We start from the raw sequence: 18,231 nt of genomic DNA on the forward strand, positions 1-18,231 counted from the left end.
GGTGGCGGTGTGAGATGGCATCTTGGGCTTGAACATGGTGATGCGCATGAAACATGAAAGGAGAAAGAAAGGAAAAGTAAGGGAAAAAGAGAAAGAAAAATAAGAAAAAAGAAATAAAGGTTAAAGAAATAAAGGAAAATAATACTTACCCCAAATCTGATTTTTGATCTCTTGTGTGGGAAATTTTGGAGTTTTAGGGAATACTAGATTAGTACCCGTGCGTTGCACGGTGATGATAAATATTTTACCTAATTTAAATTTATATTATTATCTGAAATTAATCATTATCATGTGTTTTTTTTATTTAGGGAGATTAAAAGTTTACTTGTTCTTCTTATACTCATAACATATTGGACATTTTTGTTTATATGAATATTACACTAAAAGAGGTGAGTAACTGAGTATATATAGTATAAAAATAAATTACTATTAATTCGATAGTATCTAATTACTATATATAGTAGCATTTTTGCTCCTTCAGCATTTCTTAAAAAAATAAATAAAATAATAATAAATAAAAAAAAAAAAATTAGATGGTACTTGTATCTTTTCATTGATTAATTAGGCAAACCAATATTTATTTTAACCACACAAAAAAAAAAAAAAAAAAAAAAAAAAAAAAAAAAAAAAAAAAAAAAAAAAAAAAAAAGACTTGACATTTCCTTTCAAAAAAAAAAGTACTATATTTTTTTGTAACCACATGAAACATTAATACCCATCACAACACACCATTTATTTCCTTTCTTTGTAAACTCAGCCCACCATTTCTTTCCTTTCTTAATTTTAACATGCTCAATTATACTCCGTATAAGTTATACATAGTTAGTCATGTTAATTTTCTGCTCTACAATTACAGATTGAGAGATTCACTGGATAAATCAAAGAAAGTGAAAAACTAATTGTATAAGGAGGATGTTGTCTACAAACCCGAGTTAGCCATGTTAATTTTTCTAGGAAGCTAAAAATAAAGTACTACAGTAGGAAACAAAAATGAAAGCCGAGAATTGAAGTCATAGGCGGTGGAAAACCATAAAATTGAAGGTGATGTAGTCCGACCAAACAGAGGTGGGGAAGGCCGTGAAGGCGGTTGAGCCGATAAACAGATGCGGTTGAGCCAGAAAGTTTGTGATGAATAATGGTAGAATAATTTTTTTGTTTGATATACAAATTAATTTTGAATTATTCTCAATCATATGTTTGTATCATAATGGGTTTTTAATAGTGGGTTTTTAACAGAGTAATACGAATTGAAAAAATCACACAATTAATATACTCATATAAAAAAAAATTAAAAAAAAAAAACCTAAGTAGATCTATTTTATTACATATAACATATATAGATAGATAATTGTCAGATAATAATAATAAAACTCCTGCCAAAAAAATTAACAAAACTAAAGTCATCTTGATCTTGGTATCAAAATTTGGAGACCAACTTTGAATCTTACATGTTCATTTGTAGCTCAAAGCTGTACATCACAACTAAGCAGTACCAAGACGGAAACGGGGATAACATCTGGGACGGATACAGGAACAAAAAGCTGCAAAATTAGAATTTAGATTTATATAAGAGATACAGAGTAATGGTTAAGCTTTATAATTTTATTTTTTTTTCAGACAATATTTCAAAGGTAAAAAATTCATGAATGCCCAAAAAAATTCGTACAGAAAAAAAAAATCCAGCTATTAAATATCATAATAAGCAATTTAAAATTACAGTGACAAATTATTCTAAAATATCATAATTAAATGAAGTTACCTAGTCATAAATTCTGAAATACTTCTTTATAAACAACATTGTTTGTAATATGGCTGGTGTGACCTTCTTTGTCACAAATAAGAATTTTCAATCCTTTTTTAGATTTCACCCTTGATATTGCAACATATAGTTGACCATGACTAAAAACAGGCTTTGGTAAATATAGTCCAACATGTGAAAGAGATTGTCCCTGACTCTTATTTATCGTCATAGCAAAACAAAGGGCCAATGGAAATTGCCTTCTCTGTAGTCTGTAAGGAAACCTGATATCTGATGGACTTAATATCATGCGAGGTATGAACACTTTATGCCCAATATTGCGACCTGTGATTATTTTAGCCTCAATTACATGGTTTCCTAATCGACATACTTGCAATCTAGTACCATTGCACAAGCCTTCTTGTTGGTCAATATTTCTTAAAAGCATTACAGGAACACCAACCTTCAGCTTTAACTGGTGATTTGGTAGTCCAGAACACCTGATGCTATTTAAAAAATCAGGAGAATAAACATCACTTTTAACACCTTGCAGTCCTATCAGCATTAGAGATAATGTCGGAACTAAGGTAAACCTTTTCTTCTCCTTCCACCTTTGATAGCAAGTATTCATTAACAATGTCCACAATTTCATGTGTTGGAGCAAGAATCGCCCTCTCTTGGAAATAATTTGGATCCATTAGATTCTCAAGTATAGAGGGATATGTATACTCAATTATCGAAGCCATTGGATCAGTTGTATCTTTAATAAGGATATCGTCAGGTATTTCGATTATTGCTTTCCCATCATTTGGCTCCCCTAAACTCCCATCTCCTACCTTTAGTATCCATTTTGAGAATTCCTTAGCCTCATTTGAAGCTGCATCAAGACATCCATTTTCAAGCCTCATGTTTCTTGTCAATTTTAGCACTTTACAAAAATTCCACAAATAAGAAGAGTTGATGGTGTTGAAAACGATATCTTGTCTAGTTCCCTTTGGAATGACAGGTAATATTTTTCGAAAGTCACCACCAAAAACAATGACCTTCCCTCCAAATGGTTTATCCAAGCTGCTTTGATCATTAGGAGATTGAAGGATATCCCTCAAACTTTTATCTAAAGCTTCAAAACAGAGTTTTTTAGTCATTGGTGCTTCATCCCAAATAATAAGCTTTGTCTTGATCAATAGCTCAGCTAAGTTGGTGCCTGGACTGATGTTGCAGGTTGAGTCTTCATTCACATTTATAGGGATTGGGAATCTAGAATGTGCCGTTCTTCCTCCACATAGAAGAAGCGATGCAATACCACTTGAGGCAACTGTTAATACTATTTCACCTTTTGAATGTATTGCAGCAGACAAAGTTTTCCAAATAAATGTTTTTCCAGTTCCACCATGGCCATAAATGAAAAAAACACCTCCTTCACCCTTGAACACAACATTCATGATTTTTTCATACACTTCCTTTTGTTCATCTGTTAAGCAAGAATATAGGGTATTATGCTCATTTTGTAATGATGCTCTGTCATAGGCAAGCTCCTCTTGAATCAAAATGTTGTTTCCTTCTGAGATTATCATATCATCTAGAAAAGGCATATCTGGATATCTTTTAAGGCTACTCCCATTGCTAATCAAAATTTTTTCTATATCTGTCAAAGCATAGTTTTTCAACTGTGCTTTAGTGAGTCTCAATCCTGTAATGGATATGTAAACAATAACATAATTAAATATTCTACATGGTAAGCATTAATTATAAAAAAGAAAAAAGAAAAAAAAAACAATTTATAGCTCAATATGTTAGCTACACAAGTATAGAATAAAAAACTTATACAAGGTAATCCAAGAATTCTTCGTTGCTTAGAAAGAACATCATCTGATAAGAATTCCCATGTTTGCTCCCACACTAACTCGGGTTTAGATAAATTGTCAGACATTAGAAGCATCACAAAAAGAGATCTTAAGTAACTTGCACTTCCCCAAAAACTTGCTTCTCTTATGGCATCAATGTATTCTTTATCGTCATCCAATAGACCTAAAGCACAACAAGCTTCTTTGAAAGAAGGGTACAATATCCCGTCTACTGTACGTATATCTTCATAGCATGTAGGACCTTTGACTTTATTCAATAATATCATCAAATAGTAGAGCTCACCACAACTTGGAGGAACATAATTTCCATTCCCTCAGGTCTTGCTTCCAACAATATTTTGAAGGAAAATCCACATACGTCAAATTCCTTGCATCTTCATATTTTTTTATTATAATCCATCCATGCTAAAAACATCGAGTAATCAATGCCAGGTCTGTTGATAACATAATCAATTGTATCTTCATCTTGGAAAACAACATTTTGTTCACCAGGAAGGTGAAAAGACAATCTTTCTACTGCTGGGTATCTATAGTGAATGTTGAATCCAAAAATCCTCCATACAACCTCACAAGCAGAAATATATCTACAATCATAGTACATTTTGATTTCATCAACAACATCATTATTTTTGTCATTTCCACCAGTAGGACATTGAGAAACAGATGCAGTGACATGATTATGACCCTTATTAATGTATTTAAATAAATACTTAATTGACCGAGATTGATTGCACCATTCAACATTAATATGAGCTTGGTACTTCAACAAAAGCTTTGGATTGTAAGGAACCACAAACCTGTTATCTAATTGTACTTCATCTTTCTCCACCGTGTTTCCGTTATCCCGTCTTCTATATATAGGATAACCATCTTCATCAACTGTGGTATTCTCTTGATATCTTTTGGGATAGTGTTTTGAGCACCTTTTGTTCTTCATGCATGGTGAGTGCATATTTAAAGAGCCACATGGACCATGTATCATGAGAGATCTCACAACTTCATACAATTCAGGAGACTCTTCTTTGTTAGGGATCTCAGCTGAAATAATCCTATCAATGTCTTGTGGAGATGGAAATTTGTCATCACGATGCATAAACAACAATATATGAGCATGAGGGAGCCCACGCTTTTGAAACTCCACAGTATAAACAACTGAAAATAAAAATGGTTGCATTAATTTAACATATTCAATCATAGAGTAATATAGTAATAATAATTTTGTTTTTTTTTAAAAAAAAAAAAAAGTAAGTTTGTGATTATATGGTGAAATTAGGGAGAATTTTTGCATTAACAATGAATAATATAGAATTAGTATTAAAATTTGAACCGTATAATGTGACCTTGTTGAGAAGAAATATATATTTCCGTAAATATAAATCAATATCCATAATTTCATGCTATAGAATATTATTAAAAGATCAAATCAAACTTTAAAATATTCATAAGTCTTAAATAAGCATTATAGACAAACCTGTTTGGACACGGCCGAAAAGTTGTTGTTCTTTCAAGTCTTTAATGAGCTGATCTAATTTTATTTTGAATACTCAACAAAGGATGTTAGGTCTATCTTCGGGTTGAAGCCCTCGTTGTTGACAGGCTCAAGTCGTATTCACCTAATAAAAAAATAAACCTAAATCCACTAACTATGTAGATAGGGAAGAAGGGTCGACCACAGGGAAACAAGTCAATTTACTCCTAATTAATTAAATGCAACCTAAATTATCAAGTAACAGTTTGTTGTAAAAATGTAATTAAATACTAAAAGTAAGAGTAGGAAAGGAATAAAAAAGGGTTTAAATCAATAAAGGGAAACCTAGGGCATAGGTTCACTAATAAACAATATTCCAAGGCAAATCATAATAAGCAATCATCATGCATCAATTAATCAGATTATAAAGGGCTTTCACTATGTATTATAATCACAGAGTTAATTTACCAGTATTAAATCTCATCTGTTGAATCTCGACTTAACCATTTATAAATTAGTCCGCCTATTGAAATTAAGCCTAAACATCAATTCTCATCTGTCGAATCTCGAATTAATATTGCTAAACTCATACAATTAAATCTGGCCAAACCTAATTGCATAGCATTAAATCAATCAATAGGAAATTAATCAAGCATTGATAATCAACAATCACAAATTTACCCCTTCATATTATTTATTAGATCCCCATAAACCCTAGAAATAAAACTACTCAACCATAATTAAATCTAAACTAATCAAATCAATAAAGCAAGACATAATAGAAGGATTAAATAAATTAACTGAAATTAAAAAAGAAGAAATTGTTATCGAAAGAAATCTGGATTAAGGAATAGAATTAAGAACAATGTTGAGAGAGTTTGAGAGAGAGAAAATATTCTAAGTAGAGAGAAAAAATCTAAAAAAGAAGGTAATCAAAAATTACGTACAAAAATCGTACTTAAACCTCCCTAAAACAAAACCTAAACGAAAACTAATCAGGTCTCTAAAAAAACACGTGCCCGATCGGGCGAAGGGCCGCCCCATCGGGCCCGCCTTTTTTCTATGCCCTTGCTGGTGCGCCACGCCCGATCGAGCCTAAGCTCACCCGATCGAGCGCGCCTTTCTTCTTGGTGCTGCTTTGTGTGTGCCTGCCCAATCGGGCGTATGCTTGCCCGATCGGGCCCGGCTTCTTCTTCGAGGCTTGGATTTCGATTGGGCTCGATTCTTCGGCCTAATCCGGATTTCCTCTTCGGGTCTTGAATATTCGATCCATATGCCCCGGTATCACATACCGAGCCCTTAATCACCGGCTCTCACTGGTCCTGGGCTTCAAAAACGGTCGTGTCCTCCTAATGCTCGTAGTTGCTTCGTGAAAAACTCTGAAAACGCTCCAAGTGTGCAATTTCCTACAAAACTCAAGCAAAACTACAAAAACACTAGAAAACACAAATTAGTAATAAAAGTGGCTCTAAAGAGCCAAAAACACCACTAATTATGACCATGGGACGGGGGTAAAACATTATATAAATTGGACATATCGGTTGTGTCATAAATCTTGTGATTTCTGGCCACTTGGGATTGCAAGTGAATTTAATGAATAAATCAGGATATCCGTATGCCTTGCACAATGCCATAGCATCTAGATAATTTTGCATCATATATCTCTCACTACCTGTGAATTAAGATGGTAGCACTATACGCTTTCCCATGAAAAAAAGACTATTGTTTCCTCTACGTGCAGCTTCACCTAAATTATTATATGTTTCGGATCTTAATTTTTTCTGATTGGTTCGAATGTATGACAACCTCTTTGCTTCAATCATTGTGTATGCATCTACCAAAAATTGTTGAAACAACTTTCTGGAAAAAAGAATCGATCCAACTTCATTAGCTCTATCTTGAATTCTGTAAGCAAAGAACTATCTCATGCTTATCCTTTTCCTTTTTCCAGAAGAAGTGTTATTGGTGTTTCCTAGAGGAATATCAACTCTATACCCATCTTCTCCATACGGGAATAACAATGGATATTGAAGAGGAAGATACGAAGGATGGAGTTCACTTATACATTGCAATGATCCGCTCTGTGTCTCTATAATGATGTCTCTTTTATCAAAAGAGTTGTATATGTTGCCTACAATAAGAGCCGCTACTTCGGACGTAGTAGGTAAATTGTATTCCCTTCCATCAACATCTCTTCTTCCAATGAGCCTTAGCTTGACACCGTCACTTTCATTAGACTTGAATCCATCTTTTGCCATCCGAAATGCTTTAGCTAGAGGATTTTGCTCATCAAGCATCCTCTTTAACTCATTAGTAATGTTGATATCATATGCATCTGAATTATTCCCCGAACTTCTCTCATAACTGAATTATTACACATGCATAATATATAAAATCAATCTTAAACTTGCTAAAACATAAAAATATTAATGATTATTGTTTAAAATATAGTTTAATTATTGAAGATTAAATTTATTACCTCACTGATGACATTCTATTTGAGACTTCATTTTCAGTATCATGTATATAAAGTTGCAAGAACTTTGGAGATAACCCTGGGTTTGGCAACAAACTTCCAATCCTGTGGTAGTTTTGTCCATGAAGCCTAAATATAGGCGGGCTTCGTCCTTGGTTAATAGAATAGTCAACTTTTCCTCCCATAGATGTAAAAGAAAACATCATGTTAAACTTGCGGATATTTCTTATAAAATATTTGCTTTTAGCATCCTTATTATCAAGAAGTTTCCTAAGTGTAGAAGGAGGATGCTGTAGTAAAGGGAGTTGCACTTTTCCATGCATACAACACAATGAAAATGAATGTTGTGATTCTTTACTCTTGCTTCGAATTCTCTCTTCATACCACATCATTGCACCGCAAGATTTACATGTCCATGTTGGATCTCCAATATCCCAATATTCGCCTAAAAAAATTAATTACTTTTTAGCAACAAAATATAGATTAATAAAGGAATGCTCCATGGTATAGAATTCTCTTTAAAAATTCATAAAATTTTCTCTAAAAATGCTATTGAATTGTTAGAAATGCAATACCTGCACGAGTTGAATTACCCTCATCTTCGGAAACTGTATCAACACATCTGTTGTTCTTATTGTTTATTGATGATTGCAATGTGATCCTCTGACGAATGTTGACATGTTTATTTCTCAGGCTAAGTGATTGATCAGAGCATGTGTATCTTGATAAAGGTGTGATGGGTACTGATATAAGCAAGATATGCAACTTTAATGTCAAATGCTAGTAAGATATAAAACAATATAGAATGTAAACAAAGATAAATGAAAAGATACATACTGTTTAAAATTTCTTGCATTGGTGTTCTCTTGCTAAAAACGTCACGTTCATCCACATTTTGGGTATGTGTCAAACCACCTAATCCGTTACTCAATTTATCAATTCTTTGAAGAGTAGTTCAATAGGTATGAAAGACATATTAATGCAAGGTTAATTAGTGTATTCAATCTTTTAGCAATACTTACCTAGTTGTGTGTACGTCGTAGAGTCATAATGTTGGGTTGAATCTGCAATTAAGTCTGATACATTTCTTGAAGATTGCTTGATATTATTTGTACATTGAAATATATGTTTCCCAGACTTGACAGGTATTACAGCACCATGGTTTATATTGTAACGCTCACTTGTTGAAAGGCATCCATGTGACAGATTTATACCAAAACCTATCATTTTACATTTGGTTAGTCATATAATATATGTTTTTTTGAAAAAGGTTTTGTTAAAAAGAATTTAAAGATTCTAAAGGACAAAACTAACTATAGAATTTAATTTTGGAAACCAAAATGACATACTATTTGATACGTTGTTCAAAGGGATTCTGAATATGGTTGTCCCTCGAGAATAATTCATAGATTGCGTCGATGATTCTTCATTAGAATGTTGGCATGGAGTTAGATTGTTTTCTGCAATAGATCGCATATTAAAAAAAAAAAAGAAGGAAAATTAAAGGTGCCACAATTAGTTAGTATATGTGATCTAAATGACAATGAAAATTAGATGCATGCATTACCTTGTAAAGTGTTATCTGTCTTATGTTTCTTTCGATTCATAATCATCTTTCTGTTCATCCTTGACTGTCTTTTCTTTTCTCCATCCATTGCAAGACAGAGTTATGAAAAATATGGAATAATGTGTTATTGGTATAATATTGGTATAATAATATTGGTATAATATTTGGAACTTGTTTTTAAATAAGTTATACTACTCCGTATAAATCTCACAATATTCAAAATTTAATTTATATATAAATTTCTCTTAAATAGTAAGATTCCCTCCTATTAATGTTTTTGTAAGTCTGTTTTATAGTTTATTAAATTGAATTAAATAAATTAAATAAATAAATAACACATGTTCGTATAATTTTTGTAGATGATTACAGAGTATTATTTTGTTAATGGATTACGGAGTATTATTTATGATATGAAAATATTCGTACTCTTTCATTCTTTGAATAAGCGTATTATTATAGCATATATCGTTCCTTTTTTTTTAATTTACACCTATAAAGTAGGAGAACCAATTGGAATGATTGACTTTCATTATTATTGTTATATGTGCATCTATTAAATAGGAGGGAATCTTGGATAGTCAATTACTTTGGTTAATACTGTATTTCCTTTTTTATTCATATCTATCATCACAATTAAATAGGAGGGAATTTATGATATTAATGTTTTTTTTTTCTTTTTTGTTTACACTTATAATTACAATGTGAATTGAATACAATTTATAAGGAAGTCACGTACAACTAAAATGGATGTTTGTTATGCAAAATTGAAATAATTTATAAGTATGCATATAGTATAATTTATAATATATGATGAAAGATATATTTTTATGATCTAATTTATGAAAATGTACGGAAAAATAAATAAAAGAAACAATATATTTTCACTCTAATAATTTTTTAAATCTGTACCTCGTACAAGTCTAATCTAGTTTAGGCTAAAAGTAAATCAATTTTGGATTTCATAAAAAAAAAATGTAAATCACTTTTCAGTTTGATAGTTTACGTATTTATAGGTCAAAGCTTATTTTTAAAATGGATATTGGTTATCTTATGCACTTTGATAGTTTCCGTATTTATAGACCAATAATATATAGTAGTATGCATTATTATCTACTCGTAGTTTAAAGTGTAAACATATGATTCATTTGATGTTACTCGTATTGATTTTGGCAATTGATTGCAGCACATACATAATAATAATAATAATAATAATAATAATAATAATAGTAATAATAATAATAATAATAATAATAATTTTGGTTTAATTTAACATAGCAACAAAACTTAATAATTATAATTAATAATGTAGAAAATTTCAAAGTTATATACTACATCCGGTCCAAATTAGTTGCAACTATTTCCTTTTTGGGCCGGTCCACATTACTTGCAACTTTCCCATTTTTTTCCTTATTTAGTAAGTTTTTTTAGGTAAAATTACAATCTTACCCTTACTTATTTTTATAACCTATGTTATTATACTACTAACCTAATATAAATACACTACCTAACTCAGCAATTAGATTAATCATTCACACCAATAAAAAACCCCAACTCTTTAAATTCTACATCATCCCAACCAACTCAATTGAATGCTACAACATTCAATTCACAGATGAATATGGTTGGTTGGGTTTATTCTGGAGATTTCTCCAGATTATATTACCCCCCCAAAACCCTAGTTCATTTTTTTCCTCACTCTTCGCCGTTTTGGATCTCCTTTCTCTCTCTCTAACTCTGTCACTGTTGTTGCGAGCTGGGTTTTCTCCTTCCTTCTTCTGTTTTGTTCTTTTACTTCTTGAGTCCCACTATGTCTAGTTCAAAGGACTAAGAACTCGATCTTCTTTGCCATGAGACCCTTGAATCAAATGCATCTAAGCGTCGATCTAGGCGTGTTACCTATAAGCCATAGTAAGGAACGGGAAACATGAAACCCGTTCGACATGCTTCAGTGATTGCGAGGAGGAAGATCCGTGGTGCAAAACTTGCTAAGTTGAGCGATGAGGAGGAGAAGCCTCAGGAAGTGGTCCCTGTGGTCCCTGTGGCTATGGCCGTTGTTGAACCACCACTTGAGGTGGTTCCAATTGCTGAGGTTCATCCTGTTACTGCTGCTGTAGATGTTGAGGGTGAGGTCTCTACTGCTGGATCTGCTACTAGGGAGTCAAACCTAGTAGATCTGGAGGTTTCTGAGGCGGCTAAGCCACCTGAGTCCCACGACGCCGATGAAGGGCCTTCTAACGGAGCTAAGAGGATCAAATCTGGTCCACCTGGAGGGATGTCGAGGGAAGAGGTGATTGAGGCGTACCTGCAAATCTACTACCCTCAATTCAACCCTCCTCCTAACTGAATGCTCAGTGTATATTCTATAAACCCTAGTTTCTTTTGGATTTCATTTCGATTATGTTTGGTTTATTATGATGGTGATTGTCTTGCTTTTATCTTGGATCATGTTTTCTGTGTGCTACATGTTCTACAAATTATTGTTGTATTTTGTTGTGTATTTTCTGTATTTATAACTTGTTGTTTGGTTACTTGGGTTATGCACTGTATAATATTCTGTGGAATATGTTGGTTGTGAGTTGTTGGTGGCCTGTGTTGGCTCTGCTGTATCTTTAAAGCTGATAGGGTTGGGCTGTGTGTTGTCTTGGTTATGCTCTGTCTTGTGTGCCGGTATGGTTGTGCTCTGTGTTGTCTTGTTTCTGCTCTGTCTTGTGTGCTGGTATGGTTGTGCTCTGTTTTGTGTTGGTTGTGGTCTGTGTTGTGTGGTGGTAGGCTTCTGCTCAGTCCTTTGGCTGATGTGCTGCTAAGGTTGTGCTTTGTCTTGTGGCTAATGTGGTGCTATGGTTGTCCTAGGGTTGTGCATTAGGTTGCTATTGGTTGTACTTGTGTTAGTTGGACCATGTGAAATGTTTAATGCTTAACACAACCCTTCTGAGTCCCCTGGTTGATCATATATGCATGTACTAGATGGCCTTCCTTAGCATTTGAGTCCCTAAAATGCATTGAGTTCCCCCAACTGTAAATGCATACCTTGTTTATTTTCCAAATGATGATGGGACTCACCTAATAGCTACTTGGGTGGTGTGGATGCTCCTGTAATCTCTGTATGAGGTTTTGTTGAGGTACCAACACTCACTAAAGCTTTGACTGAAAAAACAACCATTCTGATGGAAATATTAGTTACAAAACATTTCATAGTGTGGGTTGATTACATGTTTCACTAAACAAAAGATTAACACTAAAATGAATACATGACTGCCTAATAATTGTGTAACTTGTATTTACCAAAAGGACACATAACCTAGACATAAACTCACTCAAAAAAGTTGTTATAATATTAAAAGGTTATGTGTGGCAGTCATGTGTTGAGTCCCTATTCCATTTGCATTGTTCTCCTCATTTGCTTCAGTCTGCATCCACTTCCATGTGTCCTTGATCATCACCAATTATTGTCACTGAATCTAAATAATGAACAACTTGACCAATGAGATTCCTGTCAACTTCTAGTTTCTGTGGTAGTAGACCTTGACTGTCCAAACTTCTCTTCTTCATGTGAGGGGGAGAGAAGTTGTTCCCACCTTGCTTCTCTAGTATCTTAATCAAGCATGATTGGAGTGTGATCCATGTGTACTTGTTCAACACTGGATCAAACTCTTCAAAAGCTCTAGCAACTTCCTTTATGAGCTCATCTAGATTCCTTGGGAATGATTGGTATTGTAGTGATTGAATGACACTAAAAAAACCTAAATCTAAAACATTTGTTTCTGGTGATTGAGCTGGTTGGAAAATGAATTGGATGTTGAATCCATGTGCATGACAAGCTGCCTGAAATTCTTTATCTTTAGGAACTTGATGAGGTCTTGCATTATCCCATTGAATGAATATGTGCTAGCTGTTCTGGCCACTTTTCATAGATAGTTGGAACCACATGTGTCATTAGCATGTCCCTAATGTAGTATTAGCATGTCCCTAATGTAGTATTTTGTGACACTTTGAAGTGCCTTTGTCTCTAGAGTCCCTGCATCTCTGTTTTTGCTTTTCTTTTTGGCCATTTCATACTTGACAAAAGGAAATAAACCATATTTCCCATCATGTACCATGTTGTTTTGCTCATCAAACAAGGGTTTCCCAATCATTCCCATGAACATTGCTTTTATCTTGAATCTCCTTGATTGTTGTGCCCTGTATGGATCTTCCTCTGTATGCAGCAAATAAAAAGTTCTTGTCTCTGGATTAATGAAGAACCATTTTGCATCTAGATGTATCCATTGTTGCATATCTCTGAATTTTGGGTCCCCTTCTATTGGAATGGGATCTATGTGACTTAGGACCCATTTTTAGTCTTGCCACTTTGTGCTTCTCTGTTAGAGCTGGATGATTTGTGCTGGTGTGTGTTCTTAGCCTGCCTTGTTGCCTCAGTCTATGAAGTGTTGTCTTTGGTATTTTGAGGGATGCAGCATAACCTCTCTCTGTCCCTCTCTTGTACAGTGGTACTGATGTTAGAAATTCATCTGTGTACACTTTTGGTTTGGGTCCAGTTCTGCCTAATTTTTTGGTATTAACATCAACAACAATACCTTCAGCTAGAGATTGTTTGATTACCTTGAACCACCTTGTTGTTGTTGATTTGTGCACTGAATGTTTTCTAGCCAAATTAGCTAAGAAGCCTCTTGGCAGTGAGTCCCCCTCCATGTGCAACATAATCTCATCAACAAGTGCTCTTTTCTCATCTACATTCATTTCTCTGCTTGCTCTTACATGGTGTTCACTACAAGAAAATAACCTTTTAGTAGCAATTATTTTAACCTTTAGTATCGATTGTAATTGCAACAAAAAGCTTTCCCAATGAATGGTCGTTCGATACAATATCCCCCGTCGCCTTAGCCTTTGGTAGTGGTTTTCAATATCGCTGGGGTTGGCCTCAATAATCGATACGAAAAACTACATCCAATCGTGGTGATTATTGTAGCGATTACAATCACTACAAATGTTTAACTCATTTTCTTCAAAAAAAAAAAAAAAAAAAACATGCGTATGATCTTTACAAAATTCGAACATGCAACCTCAAACTCTTATATTAAATGTTTCACCAATAAGCTATGACATATTTTATGTATTCTTTGTCAAACAATATTTATATATCTAGTGTTGAAAAGGCTTTTCGTATCGATTTTTAGGATTTAGTGGCGATTGTAAAAGATACGATTTCTCAAAATTATATAAATGTGTCAAAATAGTGTGGATATGTATTATTATGTTTTCCGTATCGATTTTATATGGGAAAACCATGGCGATTGTAAAATGATACGACTTCCTTAACTATTTCACAAACATACTTGTATATTGTAGCGAATGTACAATCGCCACGAAATAATCGCTACGAAAAGACATTTTTCTTGTAGTGGTTGTGCTTCTTCATTGTTTACATCATCATCTGCATCATATCCATCATCATTGGCTTCCTGTTCTTGATCTTGTTCATCATCTGAATCATACAACCATGGATATTCTTCTTCAATTTGTGCATCTTCTATGAATTCATCATCCAATGCTTGTTGATGCTGAATGTACTCATCCATAAGTTCATCTATGAACTCTGCCATGAGTCCCTCCAATTTTTATTTTTCAGGGTGGCTTTTTGGTGATGAAGTGGCGGCTGGTTTTTTTTTTTGTCGGTCTTCAACTGAGCCTATTCTTGTAATTAAAGAAGCTGCATCTACTAACACAGCTTTAGGATTTAGGAAAATGCTAATCTATAATTAGATTAATGTAATTTCATAGGGCTGCCTGTATTTTGAATGAACTAAATATTGTTTCTGTTGTAACCTAACTTAACTATCCTACCCCCCAACCCCTCCCCAATTCCCCTAATATTGTTCTTTTGATAAGGGGTTTAGGAAAGGATGCCCTCCTTTTATAAGGGGCATTTTGTTTGAATGACTATGAAAAATTCGAATTTTGGGGGAAGTTGGAAATTTTTTGAATTTGGGGTGAAAATTTGGGAGGGAAACAAAGTGGGAAACAATTTTCCCACATGTGTGTATGCTGCCAGAATCTATTGGTGGGAAATTCCCACTAAAAATCAGAAAGTTTAAGTGGTTCAAAAAAGTCAAATAATGGGACCACAAATATTCCCTCCATATTACTCCCCTAATTACTTACCCTTACTTTTTCTAATCAACCCCTTAAAAGTTTTGCCTCGGCCTCCGCAATGACCCCCAAAGTTGCAACTAAAATGGACCGGAGGTAGTAGAAAAATTGAAATCAAAGTAAACTTAACGCCTAAAAAACCGACATAATGATAAAAACCAAAACCATATAACTTAATCCTATTGTTTTAATGATTTTATTACTCATAATCCTTTTCTATCTTAACTTCAAACTTCTTCTTTTTGGTAGCAGACATTTCTTCTTGTGAGCTAATTGAATCAACTTCTAACGCATGTTTTTTGGAAGAACATGTGGGTGATAACTCGGAAAGTTGATCATTGTCTCCCATGCATGAAATTGCTTCCTACAAAAACGTATAAAAAATATTCAGCATAAAGAGTATTATTATTTTATTTTAAAATAACAATTTTAACCACGTAGTTGAATAAGTGTAAAACCTTTTCAGCTTCATTGGTTGTCCTTAATTTGTCGTTGTCAACGGAGGTAATATCTGAATTGACATCCTGTTAAACAATTGTAAGTAATGTTGTTAGACAATAAATAAATGCATTGTGAGTGTTTAACACTTTAAATTATGTTGTATACCTTGTTTGAAGCAGAAGAGCTACTTAAATAATTTTGTATTAAATCTTCATTATCGCTCATCTTAGTAATAGTGTACACGGGCCAATTTTGCTTTATATTATAATCTGACACCTCGACCTTAAACAAAAATCTCTTCCCCACAAGATTATCAAGCTCTTTCGGATACCATCATCATCATTCTGAAATGGTTTTAAGTATTTAATTAGCAGTAGACAATAAAGCATCAAACAAAATGTACGTAGTTCTCCTCTCTTTTACCTTTGTCATTGACAACTTTAAAGTGTAAGCTGATTTGTGCACAATCGACACAACTTCTCGATCAAACATGAGAAACGATGCACTCCCACTTTCATCAATTACTCGAACTTGAACCTTAAACCTGTATAATATCAAATATAAAAGGGTTACAATGAAGTCAATAGGATTAATTACTATATAATCTGAACTTATGCTATATCCACCTTGGTAGGACTTTATCAGCATCGATCAATTTAACACATTTCTTGCACAAGAACTTAGTGCATTTGGTTTCAGTATCTTGATCATCTTAGTTAGTAGCATCATCTTCTTTGACCTTTTTATTGCATTTCTTGCACGCTAAATAATACCATCCATGTTCTAACTCAATGCAATTAATGGTTGCTAAAGTTATGCAATAAGTTGCCTTGTCAATCTCACGTATATCATCTATAGATTTCCGTTTATGTCGTTGGAGAAACTCTTCTGTTATAGAAACTGAACTTGTTGTTGACAGGTCCGATCGCATGACAGCAGAAGTTTTGTCACTAACCTGATAAATTAATAGGTGCTATAATAATTTGGTATGAGTTGCAAAAAATTAAAACTCATTGCAATAGTTAAATAAATGAATATTATGAACTTTAAATTAATGACAACCTGTTCTTGAATGATATAATCTCATCAATATTTTCATCAAAGAATAGTCTTGTGGAAAATAGTGAATTTGACAAAGTAACTTGTCCTATGATGTATAAAATTAAAGTATGTTAGATAATCAAATCGAAAAATGAAATTAAAATTATTCTTTTTATATATAATATACCTTTCCATTCTTTAATTTTTGCATACTGCATGATTAAAATAATGGGTTCTAAGTTCCTTTCCGCAAGATGGTTCGAGACTTCAATAGCATACATATCCCAAAATGTACACATGAGTTTTACTCCCCTGGACAAAAAAAAAATAATGATAAAAAAATAATGATAAAAAAATAATAAAAAAAAGAAGTTAAAACTTCAATTCATATTAATTATATAATTTTTTAATACGAACACTAAGGTATATATGTTTATACGTAGTTTTATGTAAAAATACTAACCTAACATCATTTAATTCCACCATAAGCTTTTTACCCTGTTTTTTTTTTTTTTTTTTTTTTTTTTTCTTCTTCTTCTTCTGTTGTAGTGTCTTCAAGAGACCCATAAGCACCGATTTGTCCAATAATATTTGTTATATGAATTTCTTCTATAGTCAATTACAAAAATTTGAAGAGTGAATGAAAATAGTAACGTTTAGAAATGAAACGTACCTACTAAGAATGAAGTGTCCAAATTTCCTGATAGTATGTCATCAAATGATGTAAAATTAAATGCATGTAGGGATATAGGCAAGTTTTCCTCACAATGATCGACCATAGTTGAGTAGAAGAAATTGATTTTGTAAGGGTGTTGCGTTGGCTTAAAGCTTCCAATATTCTGCCCAACACAAAACTTTGTAATGATATACAATTGGCCTTCCACAAGCATACAACCAAACTTTCTAACCAACGCATTCTTAACAGATGCTTGAATTTTTTCACCCTATAAAAATCATACGTTTAGAAAATAGAGTTAAAATTGTTTTGTATTTGGCTGAAGTATTTATTTTGAATATATTATCAATACCTTTTCATCGAGAAATACCATCTCAATACTATTATAGTCATTTGGATTATCAAAGCTTGGTGGCTTCTATAAGCGTATTATTCGTATCTTAATTGTCATATTTTCCTTCATTGGAGTTATGTCTTCAATAAACTCATATTGTTGTGTAGACATTTTCATATATCCTGCATGATTAAAAAAGTTAATACCGAATAATCATAATAATTGACATCAATATGAGTAAATTTAAATAACTAATTGAAATGTGGAAGACACATATTTTGATACCTTCAAATACATAAGACACACACAATGTTGAAAAAAGTTGATACGTTTAAATATATATTAGCAAATGCTCCACATGATCACTGTGCATTAGATAAAGTTTCATATTCATAGGATAATTATTGCTTTTTTTATTATTATTATTATTATTTACACTTATCCTCACAAATTTTAGTTTATGGATGTTATCTAATTA

General features: G+C 33.0%; 1 pseudogene; it reads right to left on the minus strand.

Annotated features, from left to right (window-relative positions):
• Window positions 1–1,763: 1,763 nt before the first annotated feature.
• On the minus strand, window positions 1,764–17,924 carry LOC145557529 (uncharacterized; annotated as a pseudogene).
• Between the last annotated feature and the right edge of the window lie 307 nt (window positions 17,925–18,231).

This window comes from Chenopodium album, chromosome 9 (genome assembly GCF_948465745.1).
Source record: "Chenopodium album chromosome 9, dcCheAlbu1.1, whole genome shotgun sequence".
Taxonomy (NCBI): domain Eukaryota; kingdom Viridiplantae; phylum Streptophyta; class Magnoliopsida; order Caryophyllales; family Amaranthaceae; genus Chenopodium; species Chenopodium album.